Source organism: Triticum dicoccoides, chromosome 5B, assembly GCF_002162155.2.
Source record: "Triticum dicoccoides isolate Atlit2015 ecotype Zavitan chromosome 5B, WEW_v2.0, whole genome shotgun sequence".
In the NCBI taxonomy this organism is placed as follows: Eukaryota; Viridiplantae; Streptophyta; class Magnoliopsida; order Poales; family Poaceae; genus Triticum; species Triticum dicoccoides.
The window spans coordinates 611,772,401-611,793,107 of NC_041389.1; the positions used below are offsets into that span (position 1 = coordinate 611,772,401).

Here is a 20,707-nt window from a genome sequence, read left to right on the forward strand (position 1 = left end):
ATATGGTGCAATCTATGATGTCTCTTACCGATTTACCACTATCGTTTTGGGGTTATGCATTAGAGATACCTGCATTCACTTTAAACAGGGCACCATCAAAATCCGTTGAGACGACTCCGAACTATGGTTTAACAAGAACCTAAGTTGTCATTTCTTAAAGTTTGGGGCTGCGATGCTTATGTGAAAAAGCTTCAACCTGATAAGTTCGAACCCAAACCACAGAAATGTATCTTCATAGGATACCCAAAAGAAACTTTTGGGTACACCTTCTATCACAGATCTGAAGGCAAGTTATTCATTGCTAAGAATGGATCCTTTCTAGAGAAGGAGTTTTCTCTCGAAAGAAGTGAGTGGGAGGAAAATAGAACTTGATGAGGTAATTCTACCTTCTTCCAAATTGGAAAGTAGTTCATCACAGAAATCAGTTCCAGTGATTCCTACACCAATTAGTGAGGAAGCTAATGATGATGATCATTAAACTTCTGATCAAGTTACTACCAAACCTCGTAGGTCAACCAAAGTACGATCCGCACCAGAGTGGTACAGTAATCCTATTCTGGAAGTCATGTTACTAGACCATGATGAACCTACAAACTATGAGGAAGCGATGATGATCCTATATTCTGCGAAATGGCTTGAGGCCATGAAATCTGAGATGGGATCCATGTATGAGGACAAAGTGTGGACTTTGGTGGACTTGCCCGATGATCGACAAGCCATTAAGAATAAATGGATCTTCAAGAGGAAGCGGGCGGTGATAGTAGTGTTACTATCTACAAAGCTCAATTTGTCGCAAAAGGTTTTCGACAAGTTCAAGGAGTTGAGTATGATGAGACTTTCTCAGTCATAGTGATGCTTAAGTCTGTCCGAATCATGTTAGAAATTGCTGCATTTTATGATTATGAAATTTGGCAAATGGATGTCAAAAATGCATTCTTGAATGGATTTCTGGAAGAAGAGTTGTATATGATGCAACCAGAAGGTTTTGTCGATCCAAAGGGTGCTAACAAAGTGAGCAAGCTCCGGCGATCCATTTATGGACTCGTGCAAGCCTCTCGGTGTTGGAATAAATGCTTTGATAGTGTGATCAAAGCATATGGTTTTATACAGATTTTTCGAGAAGCCTGTATTTACAAGAAAGTGAGTGGGAGCTCTGTAGCATTTCTAATATTATATGTGGATGACATATTGTTGATTGGAAATGATAAAGAATTTCTGGCTAGCATAAAGGGATGCTTTATAAGAGTTTTTCAATGAAAGACCTCGGTGAAGTTGCTTACATATTGGGCATCAAGATCTATAGAGATATATCAAGACGCTTGATAAGATTTTTCAATGAGTAAATACCTTGACAAGTTTTTGAAAGAGTTCAAAATGGATCAGTCAAAGAAGGAGTTCTTGTCTGTTTTACAAGGTGTAAAGTTGAGTAAGACTCAAAGCCCGACCATGGCAGAAGATTGAAAGAGAATGAAAGTCATTCCCTATGCCACAGTCATAGGTTCTATAAAGTATGTTCTGCTGTGTACCAGACCTATTGTGCACCTTGTCATGAGTTTGGCAAGGGGGTACAATAGTGATCTAAGAGTAGATCACTGGACAGCGGTCAAAATTATCCTTAGTGAGGACTAAGGAAATGTTTCTTGGTGATGGGGGTGATAAAGAGTTCGTCATAAAGAGTTACGTCGATGCAAGCTTTTTCACCGATCCAGATGACTCTGAGTCTCAATCTGGATACATATTGAAAGTGGGAGCAATTAGCTAGAGTATCTCCATGCAGAGCATTGTAGACATAGAATATTTGCAAAATACATACGGCTCGGAATGTGTCAGAGCTATTGACTAAACTTCTCTCACGAGCAAAACATGATCACACCTTAGTACTCTTTGGGTGTTAATCACATAGCGATGTGAACTATATTATTGACACTAGTAAACCCTTTGGGTGTTGGTCACATGGCGATGTGAACTATGGGTGTTAATCACATACAGATATGAACTATTTATGTCAAATCACATGGCGATGTGAACTAGATTATTGACTCTAGTGCAAGTGGGAGACTGAAGGAAATATGCCCTAAAGGCAATAATAAAGTTATTATTTATTTCCTTATTTCATGATAAATGTTTATTATTCATGCTAGAATTGTATTAACCAGAAACTTAGTACATGTATGAATACATAGACAAAACATAGTGTCCCTAGTATGCCTCTACTTGACTAGCTCGTTAATCAAACATGGTTATGTTTCCTAACCATAGACATGTGTTGTCATTTGATGAACAAGATCACATCATTAGGAGAATTATGTGATGGACATGACCCATCCGTTAGCTTAGCATTATGATTGTATCAGTTTCATTGCTACTGCTTTCTTCATGACTTATACATGTTCCTCAGACTATGAAATTATGCAACTCCTGAATACCGGAGAAACACTTTGTGTGCTATAAAACATCACAACGTAAATGGGTGATTATAAAGATGCTCTACAGGTGTCTCCAAAGGTGTTTATTGGGTTGGCATAGATCGAGATTAGGATTTTTCACTCCGTGTTTCGGAGAGGTATCTCTGGGCCCTCTCGGTAATGCTTATCACTATAGGTCTTGCAAGCAATATGACTAATGAGTTAGTTGCGGGATGAAGTTTTACGGAACGAGTAAAGAGACTTGTTGTTAACGAGATTGAACTAGGTATGATGATACCGACGATCTAATCTCGGGCAAGTAACATACCGGTGACATAGGGAACAACGTATGATGTTATGCGGTTTGCCGATAAAGATCTTCAAAGAATATGTGGGAACCAATATGAGCATCCTGGTTCCGCTATTGGTTATTGACCGGAGATGTGTCTCGGTCATGTCTACATAGTTCTCGAACCCGTAGGGTTCGCACGCTTAATGTTCGATGACGATTTGTATTATGAGTTATGTGATTTGATGAACCAAAGTTTGTTCGGAGTCCCGGATGAGATCGCGGACATGACGAGGAGTCTTGAAATGGTCGAGACATAAAAATTGATATATTGGAAGGCTATATTCGGACATCGGAATGGTTCCGGAGAAGTTCGGGTATTTTCGGGAATACCGGCAGGTTACCGGACCCCCCCCCCCGAGAGAATTTATGGGCCTTATGGGCCATAAGAGGGAAGCACACCAGCCCACAAGGTGCTGGTGCGCCCCCCTTGGGCAGGAGGCTGATTAGGACTAGGAGAAGGCCCACCCCTTTCCTTCTCCTTCTCCCTTCCCCCTTTCCTACTCCGTGTGGGAGGTGGAATCCTACTAGGACTAGGGAGTCCTAGTAGGACTCCACACCTTGGCACGCCCTCCCTAGGTCCAGCTTACTCTCCCTCTCCCTCCTTTATATACGGGGGCAGGGGGCACCCTAGAACACACAAATTGATCTTTTAGCCGTGTGCGGTGCCCCCCTCCACAGTTACACACCTCAGTCATATCGTCGTAGTGCTTAGGCGAAGCCCTGCGCTGGTAACTTCATCATCACCATCGCCACGCCGTCGTGCTGACAAAACTCTCCCTCGGCCTCAACTGGATCAAGAGTGTGAGGGACGTCGTCGAGATGAACGTGTGCTGAACACGGAGGTGTCGTACGTCCGGTACTTGGATCGGTTTGATCGCGAAGACGTTTGACTACATCAACCGTGTTAACTAGCGCTTCCGCTTTCGGTCTACGAGGGTACATGGACACACTCTCCCCTCTCGTTGCTATGCATCATATAGATAGATCTTGCGTGATCGTAGGAAATTTTTGAAATTACCGCATTCCCCAACAGAAAGTCAATAGTTTTGCAATGAAATTACATCCTACTTATGGTGCATTATTCGTTGTTACTTATGCTTAATGCTTGGGTATGAGATTTTTTGTTTCTTGGTTGGGCGCCTCTCAATCTTTTTGCTAGCCTTCATTTTGCACTAAGTATGATCACTACTTGTGCATCCAAAACCATTTAAACCAGTTTTGCCATATGAGTCCACTATATCTACCTATATGTGGTATTTCCGTGCCGTTCTAAGCAAATTTGCATGTGCCATCTCAAATTTTCAAAATAAATTTCTCTTTTGTGTGCTCGTACCGCTCGCGAGGCGGTGAGGGGTGGCCGATATTTTCAAATGTGTTATTCTCACGATGAGTGTTTATTCACTTGCCATTGCACGAGAGTACGACAAAGGTATTAGGGATGCCCAGTCCCGAAATGAAAAAAATGAATTTACTTTATGTTGTCAAATAATAAATTCCTTGAAAAGTGTTGGTATGGAGGGCACCCGTGGATACTGACAAGCCTTGGAAAGTGAAAGTATGGTGGAAAAAGTAATAAACTTTATTTTCTGTTTGGGAACCACCTATGATGTATCTAGCATGGAAAGTGTTGGGAGCTCTAAGTCGTTTTGTGGCACCATTACCTGAAAGGGATGACAACCCCTTTAACACGTCGGGTTGCGAGTATTTGTTATTTGTGTGCAGGGGTTGTTTGCGTTGTGTTTCTTGGTTCTCCTACTGGTTCGATAACCTTGGTCTCATCACTGAGGGAAATACCTACCGTCGTTGTGCTGCATCATCCCTTCCTCTTTGGGTAAATACCGATGTAGTTCAAGTAGACATCAGTTGGTATGCATTTTCATATTCCTTTCTCCGATAGAAATCTTGGGATACTTTTGAAGTTCTTTGTGTTGGATTGAATATTATAAATCTGAAGTTGTTTGATGCATATCTTATAATTGACACATGAATACTATTGGTTATAGTGGAGTATCTAGGTGACATTAGGGTTGATTGATGTGTGTCATATGGTGTTATTTTAGTACGAACTCTAGGGTTGTTTGTGGCACTTATAGGAATAGCCCAATAGATCGATCAGAAAGAATAACTTTGAGGTGGTTTCGTATCCTACAAGCAATTTCATCTTATGTTCTGCGCGATAGGAACTTTGGAGTGATTCTTCGTTGCACGTTGAGGAATTGACATATGATCTAATTATGTTATCATTGTTGAGAGAACTTGCACTAGTCAAAGTATGAACCCTAGTCCTTGTTTCCAAGAATTGCAATACCATTTTTGCTCACTTTTATTACTAGTTACCTTGCTGTTTTTATATTTTCAGATTACAAAAACCTATATCTACCATCCATATTGCACTTGTATCACCATCTCTTCGTCGAACTAGTGAACCTATGCAATTTACCATTATATTGGGTGTGTTGGGGACACGAGAGACTTTGTTATTTGGTTGGAGGGTTGTTTGAGAGAGACCATCTTCATCCTACGCCTCCCACAGATTGATAAACCTTAGGTCATCCACTTGAGGGAAATTTTCTACTGTCCTACAGAACTCTGCACTTGGAGGCCCAACACGAGTCTACAAGAAGAAGGTTGCGTAGTAGACATCAGCCACCGGCCCCTCCTCCTTCGCCCCTTCCCTCGCCGCCGCCGGTAGTCCCTACTGGACGAAGCCCTGACGTGTGTTGGCAGCGGCGAGGACGCCCCACTCCTCCTTCCCCTTCCTCGCTCCCCGTGCCGCTCCTCCCGAACCCCAGCGCCTCAGATGCGCCGTCATCGGTTATCCTTGCTCTCCGTCATCCAGCTTGGGTGGCCGGCCTGGAGTTCGCTGTCAGCGGCGAGGTAGGCCCGCATCTAGCCGCGCCCGTGGTGCGGGGCTACCATCCCTCGAGCTCGTCTCTACCCATATCCAACTGGAGGTCGGTTCGTTGATCCAAAGAGGCTACGACTAGGGGGTTGGCCGGTACTGCCCGTCCAGGGGGGATGGGCCTGGTTTTCGGGGGGATCTCATGTCTCCTAAGATAAATCGGCCACGTGGTGGCCCTCGTGCTCTTCGCGTGAAGTCCCTGTTCTACATGTGATCAATGCTCTTTGATCTGGCCATCAGTGAGTTCCGGACATCTCCTTCGAAGGAAAACAAGGACTAGTATATATGACGCTTTTTTGGACACCTTGATTGCATAAGGGCCCGTCGTGACATGTTTTTTCTCTCTTATTATTTTATTTTTTGGCCGTGCGCATCCTGGATGTTCTTACGAGTCTTGTTGGTGCATAGGCTAAGCGTAATTGGTATCTACTTGATATTAATATATTCCCCATTAAAAAAATCTTTATCCATTAGGCTTAATAAGCTATAATAACATATACAAGCAAAATTAGTAACAACTAGGCACTAGTTGGGAGATTAGCACATCTGGAATTGTACAACTAGGAAGAAATAGGCAAAGTGCCACAATATGGAAGTAATACAAATGTTACTTTAATTCGTGCTTATGTTTAAGAAAACATACATGTCCTTTCGGTGCATGTTACAGGGCAAAAATAGGAACAAAAATACGATTTCTTGCACCTGCCATCTAAACACTTACATCCAATACAAGATCCTCAACTTTAATTAATTGGTCTCCTTGATAATAGTATGTGTAGAGCCTTAGCTTCTTCACAAGGATTAGTGTTATTACTCGTTTGTTTATCTCCTGAAATAAATGCACCAGTCTCTGTTTGACCCGCACACTTTGTATTTTGAACAACAAAAACTAGTTGTTCATCATTGTAGCTTGGCCGCACGTACTCTAATATATATGCAGCATATTTTCGGACAACACCAACTTTAGGCGAAACATCGACGATCCCGGTATTTATATTACATGGGGTCATATCACAATGAGAAGGCCATGCCACTCTAGAAAAGTATAAATGACTCTTTAACTTGATGACTGCCATCCTCATGTGAAGTCAATTAAAAAGATTCCTTCCATTTTTTCAGCCCATATGTATTTTATGTAAATAATAATTCCATGTAGAATCAAACTTATTTAATTCTGGATGGGCAAAGTATTTTCAATAGCACTGCCAATGATATAATTAACATATCTGAATAGTCTGATCTATCTTAGTTAACTGCTCAAAATTCCGTGCATACCCTGACCAAACTGCATGCAAGGGTGAACTGATTGTTATCTTTAGCGGAGCATCCAGCATCTTCACAAATGCAATGGAGAAACAAAAACAACATAAGAGATAACTACTCCCTCCGTTCCTAAATAATTGTCTTTCTAGAGATTTCAACAAGTGACTACATACAAAGCAAAATAAATAAATCTACACTCTAAGACATGTCTACATACATCCGTATGTTGTAGTCCATTTGAGATGGCTAGAAAGACAATTATTCGGGAACGGAGGGAGTAATTAACAATCCGACAACTAACTAGCAATACTTTTGTTGAATAGCCGTTGCGCGTGAGTAAACATGGCACAAGAGATAGAAACACCTCGTTATTTGTGGTTTGTACCAATCAAATATTGAAGAAACTGTCGTGTCAGGAAAGACTTGCAAGCCGAGCGCAACTAATCAATTCGTTGAGAGAGCAAGGTAGTGGCAAATTATATATTTAAAGTTCAGGATATTTAATGAGTGATTACATAAGATCCACATTTGCCACAACCAGAATCACCATCAGGATTCAAGAGGACGCGGCATCAGGAATTGACCAAGACTTAATCAAACCTTCGCAATTGCTCACCTACTTTGATCGTTGCCTCATCTTTTGGCACTTCCTCTTGAGCCTCGTCATTCTCTTGTTCTTCCACTGCACATTATTTCAAACGCAATGTACAATATAATTTGCATGTAAATAGTGCAAGGCAGGACACCAAATGCAATGTACTTTATTTGTTGGAAACAAGAGTATTGGGTGTTCGGATTTAATTCTCATTGTGTGTGGTCAGTTTTGTTAAATGAACAAACAAAAAGCAATAATAAAGAAAAATAATAAGGACATGTCCTGCAATCTAGTATTTGGCAAATGACAAGATTGTAACAATGTGATGAATCTTTGCAACAAAAGGGAGTACTTATATATGCATTTGACATTCAAGAACATGAGTTATTAAACCAAAAATGGAATAGTAAAGTTAAAAGACTAAGGGCTAGTTCTTTTGGAGCTTATGGCTGGCTGTGGAAATAAGTTGCCCCTCCTTACTTATAGCAGGCTTATAAAATGAAATTTTAGGTTGAGCTTCTAGGGGCAGCTTATTTCCACACCCAGCCATAGGCCAAAAAAGAACTAGACCTAAGCATGTTCCCTGAGAAATGCTTCAATCGTCCACATGGTGTAATAGAATGGATTAAATCAGACTCATCGTCTGTGAAATAGCAGTAAATACAGAGAAGCTGAAAGTGACAATAAGTGGTAGAACGAATACATTGTTGCCATCAGTTCTTGGAGCCATGATGTTCATCAGTTGGTATTTTATTCAAACTGACCACCATTGTTAATCTCAACCAATTCATTCCCATGTCTAAGATCAAATTACCGCATGGTGCTTAAGCAATAAATCAAGTTCAGTTGTTCAACTGAGGCTCCAATTCACTGGCAGCTACCAATGCTGGAAGTGTCACTGGTTCAACTTTTGTTTCCCTTGTGAGGTAAAAAGAAAATTAATGAACCTGCAAATATCTGCAATGTTCCTGGTATTTGTTCATCTCGGAGCAAAGAAAAGGACCTGTCACACCGCAAAAAGATAAAATAACTGACACAACAAATGCAGGGCCAAAAGGCACATTTCAGAGTACCTCAAGGATAATAGGTGCATAAAATTAGGTCACAAACACATATAATCCTCACATTACATAAAACTCAGTCCTGGAACATAGCCAGACTAGTATTAAACAACTAAATTTGACCAAACACAGGTAAAAGCAACTTCCACAGCCAAAACAACAGAACAAATCAAGAATCACTAGACAATGCCATCACCCCTCAGAGTTCCGCTGCCTGGATGCAAGATGATGCTTACCGCCTACTTGGATCGCTGCCTCATCTTTCGGCGCTTCCTCTTGAGCCTCCTCATCCTCTTCTTCTTCCACTGCAAATTACAGCAACAATGCCTAGCATCAGCATAAATTGCATGGGTGCTATAGAAGATGCTTAGGAACATAACAAGTTTTCCAGATGAAAAGGAACAGAAAGTGCAACTTGTTTTGGAATCAGAAGATTGAGTGTTTCATTGGATATCATCACGTGATTTTCAGAAACACGGACCAATTGTTCTTCATCATTTCCCAGACTAAAGTCGATTTCAAAGGCAAATAGGAATCAATTATGCTAAGATATCCAAAGAACTAGCTAAGCAAAGTATAGATCTGCAGTCGGTTTGACATTCAGAATGAGTAGGAGGATTTTATCATCAAATAGATCGGACAACAATTGTCTTCCTCATCATGCCAACGACGCAATTATACCCAAAAAAACAGTGGAAAATGAGCTAAACAATCAGAGTTCTCTCAGACAAATGCCTCGATTGTCCACATGGTGTAATAGAATGGATTACATCAGACTCGTAATCTGTTTTAATCATCACAGAGAACTATGGACAAACTAAAACAGCCAAAAAAACACATAAATCTGGCTAACATAACTAGAGGCAGTAATTAGATCTAATAGAGGGAGCAAATCTGGTCGAAATAGCAGCGGTTCCCTCAGACAAATGCCTCATTTTTGTCCCCACGGTTGGATGGAATGGATTAGATCGGACATCTAATCAGTGTTGATCATCACAGAAAACCACTAATCACGCAAGCAACAGCGAGAACGAACACTCTATAAACACTAGCACATGTCCAGATCTAACGCGGTCGCGAAGCAGCTAACAGGAGAGAAAGGTAGACGAAGGGCAGTAAGAACCTTGGCCCTCATCGCGGCGGCGGTGTCGGCCTCGCTCTCCGGTTCGCGGCGGTGGTGGCGGCGGGAGTGTGTGGACGAACCCGATCTCCGTAGATTGTTGGCGGCGGGGGCTCTCGCCTCGTACTTATACGGGCTGGGTGCTGAAGAGGGGAAAACCCTAGCGGGATCGGACGCGTGGACGGCTCGGATCAGCCAGTGAATGGCGTTCTGATCCGATTAGTTCCTCTGGTTTCTGGGCCTGTTGGGCCTCCAAACAACGCATAGGCCCACGCTAACATTTGACTGGACTTGATTTCCTGAATGGGGAAAAAAGAAACTTGACCAGTCTTTACTTTTATTCTCTTTTTTTTTACTTAAAAAAAAGAGTAGCGTTCCTTTTTCTGCCAGAGTCCAGACGGAGTGATTCGTCCAACATTTTTTTTATAACCATTCCTTGGGAACCGCCTTAATCATCTCATCTTTTTGGTTCAAAAATATCGTCTCATCTTTTATTGACTTATCAAATAAATTATATTTTCTTTCATAAGTCAAAATAAATGATTACAAAATAAAATCATGAGCAAGATTTGTTAAGTATTTATTTACACAATCACGTAACATAAAGTTGTAAATTATGGGATAATGATGGCGCTGGTGCGCAACTGTTGGTGCAGCACATTCACCATTAATTATACTATTTTTAACACAGTATAAACGTAAGCGCTCGTATATATATGCGCATATATTCATCCATATAAACACACACACGCACATCCTATCCCTATGAGCATCTCTGAAAGACTGAGTCAGCATATTATCTAAATTTTACAAAGTCATCATAGGCGTCTATCCAAAATAAATGCAAGCACCAGGACTTGAATACTAATGGGCTGAGAATACCATTGTCCTTCTAACCATTCAACCACATATTGTTTCGCCAGGACTAATCATACTGATGTAGCCAAGTCTTGTTTAAAAACTAGGGACCAAACTTCGTCCCATATAGTTGAACAACCCGTTGCTGCGGTTTGATGTAGTTGCTACTCGCTTGCTTCTAAAGTAACTTGTAATCAACTACTTCTGATGAGAACAAATCGATAAAGTACCTTGTAACAAACTACTGAGATAATTTGTACCTTCTCTCCGTACCCATGTATTATCAAGTAGCCTCTTAATGTACTTTCCCTTTTTTCTTCTTTGAAGCAAGTTTATGAAAAAAATGATGTATTCCGATCTCCATGAAGCAACCAATTAGCTCGTCCTCTCTATAACCAAATCAATTCTTGTTGATACAGAAGATTCTCAATATCTAGCCTAACAAAAAGAAGATTCTCAATATTTGAAGATCTTTTTTATCCCTAATCTCCCCGTCAGATCACTTTGTCTCCATTTCTGAAGGTATTTTCTTAGCTTCGATATCCTCTTATTTGGGCCTTTCAGAACCTCCAGATCCCTCTTGTGTAGATCTTTATGAACAACCTTGGTACGATCAGGCAAGGGTGGCCTAGCTTGCTCGCTCCCAAGCCAATTGGACTACCGCATTAACGGTTTCTTCACACAACCAACGGGCTTCAAACTTTTTTCGGGCCTTCGATTGTTGAGAGAAAACATATTTTTTTTAAATATGAAGGAGAATAGATCAATGGTCTGAATGGACATGGTGCTCATGAACCAACCCAACGCATATGGCAATTTATCCGCACACGCCTCATTACTTAGTGATGCCTTGGCTCTAGGTAAACTGATCACCAATAATCGTGGTCTATTGAAGTCCACACAACCTGTGAAATTATGCATCAACTGTTGAGGTCGAACATCACCACCCTCCTTCTCACTTTCCACCAATCTCTCATTAAAATCACAAAAACTAACCATGGACCAGCCGCATTACGTTGCACGAGTATGTCCAGGACAGGTGCTTCCTATCCCAAGTAGGTTGTCCATAATATCCCGTCAAGCACCATGAAGCATTATTTTCACCATAACAATTCCACCAATAAAGTTTGGAGAAGAATAATTCAACACCACTTCATTAGACTGGTTATAAAAAAGGACAAGGCTCCCCGAGCGACCATCACTCTCAACAATATGACTAAATCAACCCTAGCTTAACTCTCAACTCAATTGCACTCGCTTTGTTCATATAAGAAAATCACATCTCCTCTCACACTCCCTTGGAGGTCCAAGGGCTCACTGTCGTGGATGAAAGCATCCCACGTCAGTTCCAATCTAAGGTTTCCATTGTGCCCGGCTGTCCTTCTCGTCTGAGGCCACCAATCCATCATTAGCATTGCAGTCAATTTCCGTCCATCACTTCCCTTTAGTTTAATTTGCTTTGCATTTTTCCGAGGCCCACAAACCTTTTGTCTAGTATGTTTGAACCAAAAAGGAGTTAATATACATGGTTTGGTCCACACTACGAGAAAGTGGCCCAACCAAAATAAGCCACCTAATTTTGAATTTCTCCAAGTGCTTTAGGGTGACTTTTGTGTCCTTACAACACCATCCTTCGTGCCGTCTTGTCCATGTATCTTGCTTCCATGATGTACATATCCTCTTCTCCAATCTCCACAACCTTCAGTTCTGTGGATTTAATTGTTGATTGATCCTTGTGGGATTACGGTTGTATGTGTAGCAGGGGCTGTAATGGTAGAAGAGGTGCCCCCATCACTTGATTTTGGGGCAGGTGCTGGTGCTTTTTTTTAACACAGTACACATGCATGCGCTCATATATATGCGCATACACTCATCCCTATAATAAACACATACACGCATACTCACTAGTAGAAAACCGGGCTTCAGTCCAGCCACATAAGCCCATTAATCCCGGGTCAGTCACGAACCGGGACCCATGGGGGCATAGGTCTCGGTTCGTGAGGCCAGGAGGCCGGCCGAGCCTCGTGGGGCATTGGTCCTGGTTCGTCTCGCCCCTTTGGTACCGGTTCCAAACACGAACCAGGATCAAAGGGCCTCGTTCCTGGCCCACAACCTTTAGTCCCGGTTTGTGGCTGGAATCGGGATTAAAGGACCACATTTTGTCCCGGTTCCAGCCACGAACCGAGACCAATGAGATGCCTATATATACCTCCTTGCCCGCGAGCAGAGCAATGAAGTGCTCTGTTTTTTTGGCCGGTTGTGGGAGAGAGCTTTGTGGTGCTCTAGCTCACCTCCTATGCACACGAGGCGTTCGATAAAATGTTGAGCCGCACTTAAGCTTTCTCCTCTCGAAGTACTTGTCCAAAGTCCATTTTCCTCTAGATTTGTTTAGGTTTAGCGGTCTGTCATGTCACGTCCCCATCCTCACAGCCGTCGATTGCCCGCGCCGATCTCGTCGCCGGCACCATCATGGTGAGCCTCTTGATCTTATCTTCTTTCTCAAAGAAAAAAGTTCTTACTTGTATGATTTAGATAGATACTTGTGTAATTTTCTTACTTTTATTATTGTTTGTTATTATATAGTGCGATGGTTTTGGTATCCGTCTCCATCGGCCCTCGTCCTGTTTATGATTCGGATGTGGTATATATTATCTTTTATAACTATTTGGTCCATTTAGTGTTTATGACAATTATGCCGACCAACGTGACATAGATTTTTTTATCTAGGAGGTATGTGAACCGGAAATCCCAACCGACCCTATTGTCGAGAGGTTAAATTTAGTTGAAGAAGAAAACAATTACTTGAAGGAAAAAATGGAAAAAATTGAGGAGGAGAAGATGATATTGGAGTTGCATGTTGCGGATGTCGTCGATGATCACAAGATCAAGATGGATGCAATGCGCTTGAAGATTAGAAAGATTAGAAAATATGTCATTCATACTGAGGCTTAATATCATTATGCCGTTGGATCAATTGTTACCTTAGTTGCGATTATGATCGCATTTGTTGTTGCATTGAAATGTTTTACATAGTTTCAATGTATGTTTAATTAGATGCTGTGGAGAGCTATATGTTGTTCAATGAGAACTATTTATGTACTTTGGCTTTAATGTGATGATGAACTTCTATTAATTTGGTCACTTATTTATTCATGATGCATGCAGATGAACCGACAATGGATGTACGGTAACAGACGCACCTCCGAGTACATTAAGGGCGTGAATAATTTTCTCGTAGTGGCTGAGGCAAACAAGCAGAATAGTTTTATGTGTTGTCCATGCCCTATATGTGGGAATATGAGGTCTTACTCTGACTCGAAAACCCTTCACACCCACCTGCTTTATAAGGGTTTCATGCCACACTATAATGTTTGGACCAAGCACGAGAAAGAGGGTTTATGATGGAAGACAGCGAAGAAGAAGAGGATGATGACAACTATGTGCCCCCTGAATACGGTGATGCTGCAACGGGGAAGCTGAAGATCAAGAGGAACCAGACGATATGCCCGATGATAATCTTCGTCGGGTCATTGTTGATGCAAAGAGACAGTGCAAAAGTGTAAAGGAGAAGCTGAAGTTCGACCGCATGTTAGAGGATCACAAAAAAGGATCATGCCCAATTGCGAAGATGGGAACACAAAGCTCGGTACCACACTGGAATTGCTGCAGTGGAAGGCAGAGAATGGTGTACCTGACAAATGATTTGAGAAGCTACTGAAAATATTGAAGAAGAAGCTTCCAAAGGATAACGAATTGTCCGACAGTACGTATGCAGCAAATAAGGTTGTATGCCCTCTAGGATTGGAGGTGCAGAAGATACATGCATGCCCTAATGACTGCATCCTCTACTGCAGTGCGTACGAGGATTTGAACGCACGCCCGGTATGCGGTGCATTGCGGTATAAGATCAGACGAGATGCCTCTGGTGATGTTGACGGCATGCACCCCAGGAAGAGGGTTCCTGCCAAGGTGTGTAGTATGCTCCTATAATACCACAGTTGAAATGTCTATTCAGAAACAAAGAGCACGCCAAGTTGATGCGATGGCACAGAGAGGACTGTAAGAAAGACGGGAAGTTGAGAGCACCCGCTGACGGGAGAAAGTACTGGGAGGGCTTTGCAGGTGACGCAAGGAACGTATGGTTTGGTTTAAGCTCAGATGGAATTAATCCTTTTGGGGAGCAGAGCAGCAATCACAACGCCTGGCCTGTGAATCTATGTATCTATAACCTTCCTCCTTGGTTGTGCATGAAGCGGAAGTTCATTATGATGCCAGTTCTCATCCAAGGCCCTAAGCAACCCGACAACGACATTGATGTGTACCTAAGGCCATTAGTTGAAGAACTTTTACAGCTGTGGAATGGAAACGGTGTACATTTGTGGGATGAGCACAAACAACAGGAATTTGACCTACATGCATTGCTGTTTGTAACCATCAATGATTGGCCTGCTCTCAGTAACCTTTCAGGACAGACAAACAAGGGATACCACGCACGCACGCATTGTTTAGATGACACCAAAAGTATATACCTAGACAAATGCAGGAAGAATGTGTACCTAGGGCATCGTCGATTTCTTCCAACCAACCATCAATGTCAAAAGAAAGGCAAGGCAGATCACCAGAAGAAGCCCGTCGTCCGTACTGTGATCACATACTTGCTATGGTCAATGCTTTACAAGTAATCTTTGGAAAGGGTCCCGGTGGACTATCTGTTCCGAATGACGCTGAGGGACATGCACCCATGTGGAAGAAAAAAACTATATTTTGGGACCTACCCTACTAGAAAGACCTAGAGGTTAGCTCTTCAATCAACGCGATGCACGTGATGAAGAATCTTTGTGTGAACCTACTAGGCTTCTTGGGCGTGTATGGGAAAACAAAAGATACACTGAAGGCACGGGAGGACCAGCAACGTGTGCACGAAAAAGACGGCATGCCTCCAAAGCAGTATGAAGGTCCTGCCAGCTACGCTCTTACCAAAGAAGAGAAGGAAATCTTCTTTGAATGCGTGCTCAGTATGAAGGTCCCATCTAGCTTCTCGTCGAATATAAAGGGAATAATAAATATGCCAGAGAAAAAGTTCCAGAACCTAAAGTCTCATGACTGCCTTGTGATTATGATGCAACTGCTTCCGGTTGCATTCAGGGGGCTTCTAGCGGAAAATGTTCGATTAGCCATTGTGAAGCTATGTTCATTCCTCAATGCAATCTCCCGGAAGGTGATTGTTGGGGAAGCTGATCCACGAACACCTATGGGACCGGCGGACCGAGCCCCTTTCGGTTCGGCGGGGGGCGGAGATCGCACGAAGAGCGGATCGAGGCGAAGCACACGAGCAGTTTACCCAGCTTCGGAGCTCTCCGGAGAGATAACACTCCTACTGTTGCATGTCTGAGTGTATTGAGTTCTTGCTCGGGAGCGCTGAGTGCTACAGTACACCCTAGCTGCTAACGAGACCGAGCGTGAGTGTTTTTCTGCCTTCCCACCCCCCTCTATGTTGCGCATGGGCCTCCTTTTATATGCTAAAGGGGTCTCCGACAGGTGGCAACGTAGACAAGGGTAAAAATGGAAAAGGAATTGCGGTTGGTACAACAACCTGTACAGTGTATCATACCTAACCCTGACGGCAGGGGACAAAGGCATTAAATGCCCGTCTACGTCGCCCAAATAGTGCAAAAGGGACCGTCAGGGACGCCACCGTTTGCCACGATGGCAATCTTGTCAGCGCCGCTTGCCATCGCGCACCGCTGGCTGCACAGCCTCTTGCCACGCGCACCTGGAAAGGCCCCAGGGTGACACGTTGGTGGATGTGCTGGAGCGCGGGTACAGAGTGGTAGCTTGCCGCGGCAAGCGCTTTGCCGCGGTCGTTGTCTTGTCGCGTCCGGAAGCTTGTCGCTCACCGGGCCTCGCCGGGACGCGTGGCGCGTCGCGGCAAGTTCCTTGAGATGCCTTGGTTGGCCTTCCCGGCAAGCTCCTCTTGCAGGGGCCTTGTCTCCTTCGCTTGAATACTTTGTTCTTGACTGGCTCCAAAGGAACCATGGAGGATCTTGGCGGTCACCCGACAAGCCTTGCCGCGGGGTGCTGCGACTGCCCGTGCACAAGTTCGGGATACTAGGGTACCCCTACTCTAGTACACCGACAGGAGCCCCCGGGCCTGGGCCACACACGGTGCCGAGCGCTGTTGGGCCAGGCCCAAAACAGGGCACGGGCACGCACGGCCTGGGTTACGCCGTATCTCACTCTGTATCCACCGCGCCCTCCTCGAACGGCACGCGTCAAATGCGGCGTCGTGGGAGAGATCGTGGGTGGTTTCTTTATTCGGAAAGACGGAACGTCTGCCCCCTCCCTCCTTGCTGTACTTGTAGTTCTTCAATTCTTGCTGTTTTGTCTCGTATCTGATTTGCTTTACTCTGAACCCATTCCTTTTCAGGACTCTGGCCCAGAGAGCGGCGAAGAGAGCCAAGGTCCCGGTGATTGTCATCGAGGACGAACCCACCGCGACAGCAGGGGGTGTGTCCGAGACCACCTTGCCGGACCCGCCAACTATTCCCCAAAGCAACCCCCAGCGTAAGTATATGGTTTACTTCCTGCTGTTAGGCGCGCATGGGTGCTCTTTCTTTGCTGACATCTGATTCTTGGTTTGCGTAGGAGCAGAGCAGTCTCACCAGGAGTGCCCGGAAGCCGCTCCCGACATGCCCTCTGCTTCGACTACACCGCCAAGGGAGGATTCTCCGGCAAGGGAGCGTTCTCCGGCAAGGGACAATTTTCCGGTAAGGGAGAAGTCTTTGGCAAGGGGCAGTTCTCTGGCAAGGGACAGCACCAGCGACCCCTCGGTGGCGGAGACTACGGCTGTAGATCCTAGTACAGGTAATCCTCTTGCTTGAAAACTTCCCTTGGGTTCTTCTTCTTCTGATTTTCTTTTTGAATATTTGCTTGACTTTTCTCCCTTTTCCGGTCGTCAGGTCCATCTGCCACGGAGCCGATGGAAACCGAGGTCGCCGGCGATGAGAACGTGCGCGGAGATGCCAACGACGCCGCTGCCACCGAAGAAGAGGCCGGCGCCGATGATCCCGCCGGCGGAGAGGCCGTCAAAGCTGTCGCCGCAGAAGCTGGCGAGGGGTCCGGCGATCGCACTGACGGCCCCGAGGCCGCAGGAGCGTCAGGCGCTACGTCGACCGCCGATCCCTCTGCCGCTGCTGCAGCGTCAGGCTCCGGAGAGCCCCAGCCCGGCGCCTATTTGAAGGCCGGCGATGGCGTCTTCATCAAGCTCCCCTGGGCTTGTTGCTGCTGGTCATGTTATGAGAACAATCTGTTAGAGCTGCGACAAGCTATCTTATAATATGATTCTATTTTGGGTAGCGATTGCTATGTTATTTCCTTTACTTGATTCCTTCCTTTGTATGTTTTGGCCCTACGCTTTTAGGGAACTTGTCGGTGCAGGCACCTTAGCCGCGAGCGCTGAGTGCGGGACGTCAACAGCCTGCTGGCGGTGCCGCTACCGACAAGAAACCTTGTCGCAACTAGTCGCAGCTCACTTAAGTTGTTGAGCGGACTCGAAACAAAGTAAGGGCGCAACTAGCTACGAGTTGGTTCCTCCGCGCACAGGTTTTCCATACAAAGCACGGTCGTTCGAGGAAGATAACTTAAAAATTTTAAAACTGATTGCTCAAACTTTAGCAACTTAGCTTTTCTGTCGTTTGCTTCCCGGTAAGGTGAAACTTCCTCGAACGACGCTTGGTCCACACCATTATCTTCTCCTTTCCCCACGCAAACTTGTGGGCGAGGGAACCTTCCTTTCTTTGAGAAAGAGAAAGAAGAGAAAATAAAGATATGGGGCCTTACGGCTCATTATTGCTTACTGGGGGTAGGCGCTGCACAAAGTTTCAGATAATGCGTGCAAAGAAAAGTAGAAAGCATGAAATTGACAAGATGTGCGGAGCACATGAGCTTTACTTATGCACGGGGTCTGCGCCCGGCTTCGTACAGAGGATTACATGCAACATCGGCAAGACTTGTACGAAAGGTGGTTGCCGGAACAGGTTCCGGCAACCGCGCCTTACGGGTAAAACTTAAGAAGATGCTCAATGTTCCAGGAGTTGCTCACCGGAATGCCATCTTCGGTCTCAAGGCGGACAGCGCCAGGCCTAGTGACTCGTTTCACCCGGTAAGGGCCTTCCCACTTTGGCGTCAACTTGTTGGAATTCTTGGGGGACTGAACGCGCCGAAGAACAAGGTCGCCTTCCTCGAAACTTCTGGCATTAACTTTGCGGCTATGGTAGCGGCGCAAAGCTTGCTGGTATCGAGCAGCTCGTACATCGGCCTGAAGACGGTCCTCCTCAAGGAGCAGCGCGTCGTCTTGTCGCGACTGCTCTTGCTCAAGCTCATCATAAGCGAGCACTCGAGGTGACCCGTATACGAGTTCCATGGGGAGAACTGCCTCTGCTCCATAGACTAGAGCGAAAGGTGTCTGTCCAGTGGCTCGATTTGGCATCGTCCTGACCGACCAAAGAACCACTGGCAGCTCCTCAATCCAGTTCTTTCCGCACTTGCGCAGCCTATCGAAAGTCCTGGTCTTGAGCCCACGCAGCACTTCAGCATTCGCCCTCTCCGCTTGACCGTTACTTCTCGGATGAGCAACAGAAGCGAAGCAGACCTTGGCGCCAAGATCTTGGACGTACTGCATGAAGGTGCGGCTCGTGAATTGCGTGCCGTTGTCGGTGATGATCCTGTTAGGGATCCCGAAGCGGCAAACAATCGACCTGAAGAACTTGACTGCTGACTGTGCTGTCACCTTCCTCACTGCTTCCACTTCTGGCCACTTTGTGAACTTGTCGATTGCAACGTACAAGTACTCAAAGCCCCCGACAGCTCGGGGAAAGGGGCCGAGGATGTCGAGCCCCCAGACCGAAAATGGCCAGGATAAAGGGATCGTCTGGAGAGCTTGAGCTGGCTGGTGTATCTATTTGGAATGGAACTGGCACGCTTCACACTTGGTTACTTGTGCAGTTGCATCCTGGAGGGCTGTCGGCCAAAAGAAACCTTGCCGGAACGCTTTGCCGGCAAGTGCTCTTGCGCCAATGTGGTGACCACATATGCCTCCATGTATCTCTGCCAACAACTTTTGTCCGTCTTCCCGGTGAATACACTTCAATTTCACGCCGTTGAGTCTTCTTCTGTACAGTGTGTTGTCGACAAACTGGTACATACTTGACTGCCGGGCTACTCTTTCCGCTTCTTCTTGCTCTTCGGGAAGTTCTCCTGTCTGAAGGAAACGGACAATCTGCTGTGCCCATGCTGGAGCTTGCGGCTCGACAACAAGGACTAAAGGCACATCTGCTGCTGCGGGAACATCCGCTTCTACGGCGAGAACCTGCGGCTCAGCCGGAGCTTGACGTTCCCCGGCAAGCTTGCCGGAGCAAAACTTGTCGGGAGCGTCTGCTTCAACGGAACAAACCCTAGGGCTTGCGGAGCAGACTGCTCCTCAGCACACTGGCTTGAAATTCTTCATGCTGGGCCACTGGACTTGCCGCAGCTCACAAGTGAACGCAGGGCAACCTACCGCGTACGGCAAGTCGCCTGGTTCCCCTGGTGCATGCATGTCGACAGAGGGCCCAACGCGCTGGTCCGATCGACGCCGCGCTTCTCTTTGGCGCTCGATGCGAGTTCGAGCGTCTTCTTGCTGTCGTTCATGAAGAACTTGGCGCTGATCGCGACGAGCTCGTGGATCCGATGATGCGGTGGAGTCGCTGTCGAGGTGGATCCGGCGAGTCGGCGATCTTGGCCTTCGGGGTGGAGAGTGCATGGTGGTTGCACCCCCACCGGTTTCGTCGCCATCGGCTCGTGCCCGGCAGTCCTGCCGCGGCAGCGATGTACTCGGCTGTCGCGGAGTGTCGCCGTTGGCGAAGCCGATGAGACTCTGAATGGTGGCCCTCCATTCATCGATCTTGTCTGCCATTGGAGGGTAATCCAGGAGCAGTTGAGCTCGCGCCAAAGCTTCTGTTGGAGTGGTGGGCGGCAGTGGTGAACGGTGTGAGGAGCGGGATATGCTCGGACTTCTAACTATGTTAGAAGGAGCAGTATCCCGTCCAGGCGACCGTGTCTCGCTCGTGCCAGCATGTTGGCGTGCATGCTGGTCTTGAGCACCCCGAGATCCA

At 45.5% G+C, this 20,707-nt stretch overlaps 1 long non-coding RNA gene and 5 other non-coding genes across 6 annotated transcripts; all 6 read right to left on the bottom strand.

Annotated features, from left to right (window-relative positions):
* Positions 1-7,388: 7,388 nt before the first annotated feature.
* LOC119312043 lies at positions 7,389-9,832 on the bottom strand. The gene is made up of 3 exons (XR_005151208.1): positions 9,702-9,832; positions 8,465-8,883; positions 7,389-7,604 (listed from the first exon to the last, which is right to left on the bottom strand). It is a non-coding gene; the product is annotated as an uncharacterized LOC119312043 (long non-coding RNA).
* LOC119313523 lies at positions 8,097-8,186 on the bottom strand. Its single transcript, XR_005151800.1, has one exon. It is a non-coding gene; the product is annotated as a small nucleolar RNA SNOR75 (small nucleolar RNA).
* LOC119313237 lies at positions 9,001-9,081 on the bottom strand. The gene has a single exon (XR_005151608.1). It is a non-coding gene; the product is annotated as a small nucleolar RNA SNORD18 (small nucleolar RNA).
* Positions 9,179-9,245, bottom strand: LOC119313270. The gene has a single exon (XR_005151637.1). It is a non-coding gene; the product is annotated as a small nucleolar RNA Z105 (small nucleolar RNA).
* LOC119313505 lies at positions 9,297-9,383 on the bottom strand. Its single transcript, XR_005151784.1, has one exon. It is a non-coding gene; the product is annotated as a small nucleolar RNA SNOR75 (small nucleolar RNA).
* Positions 9,492-9,580, bottom strand: LOC119313518. The gene has a single exon (XR_005151796.1). It is a non-coding gene; the product is annotated as a small nucleolar RNA SNOR75 (small nucleolar RNA).
* Positions 9,833-20,707: the final 10,875 nt, after the last annotated feature.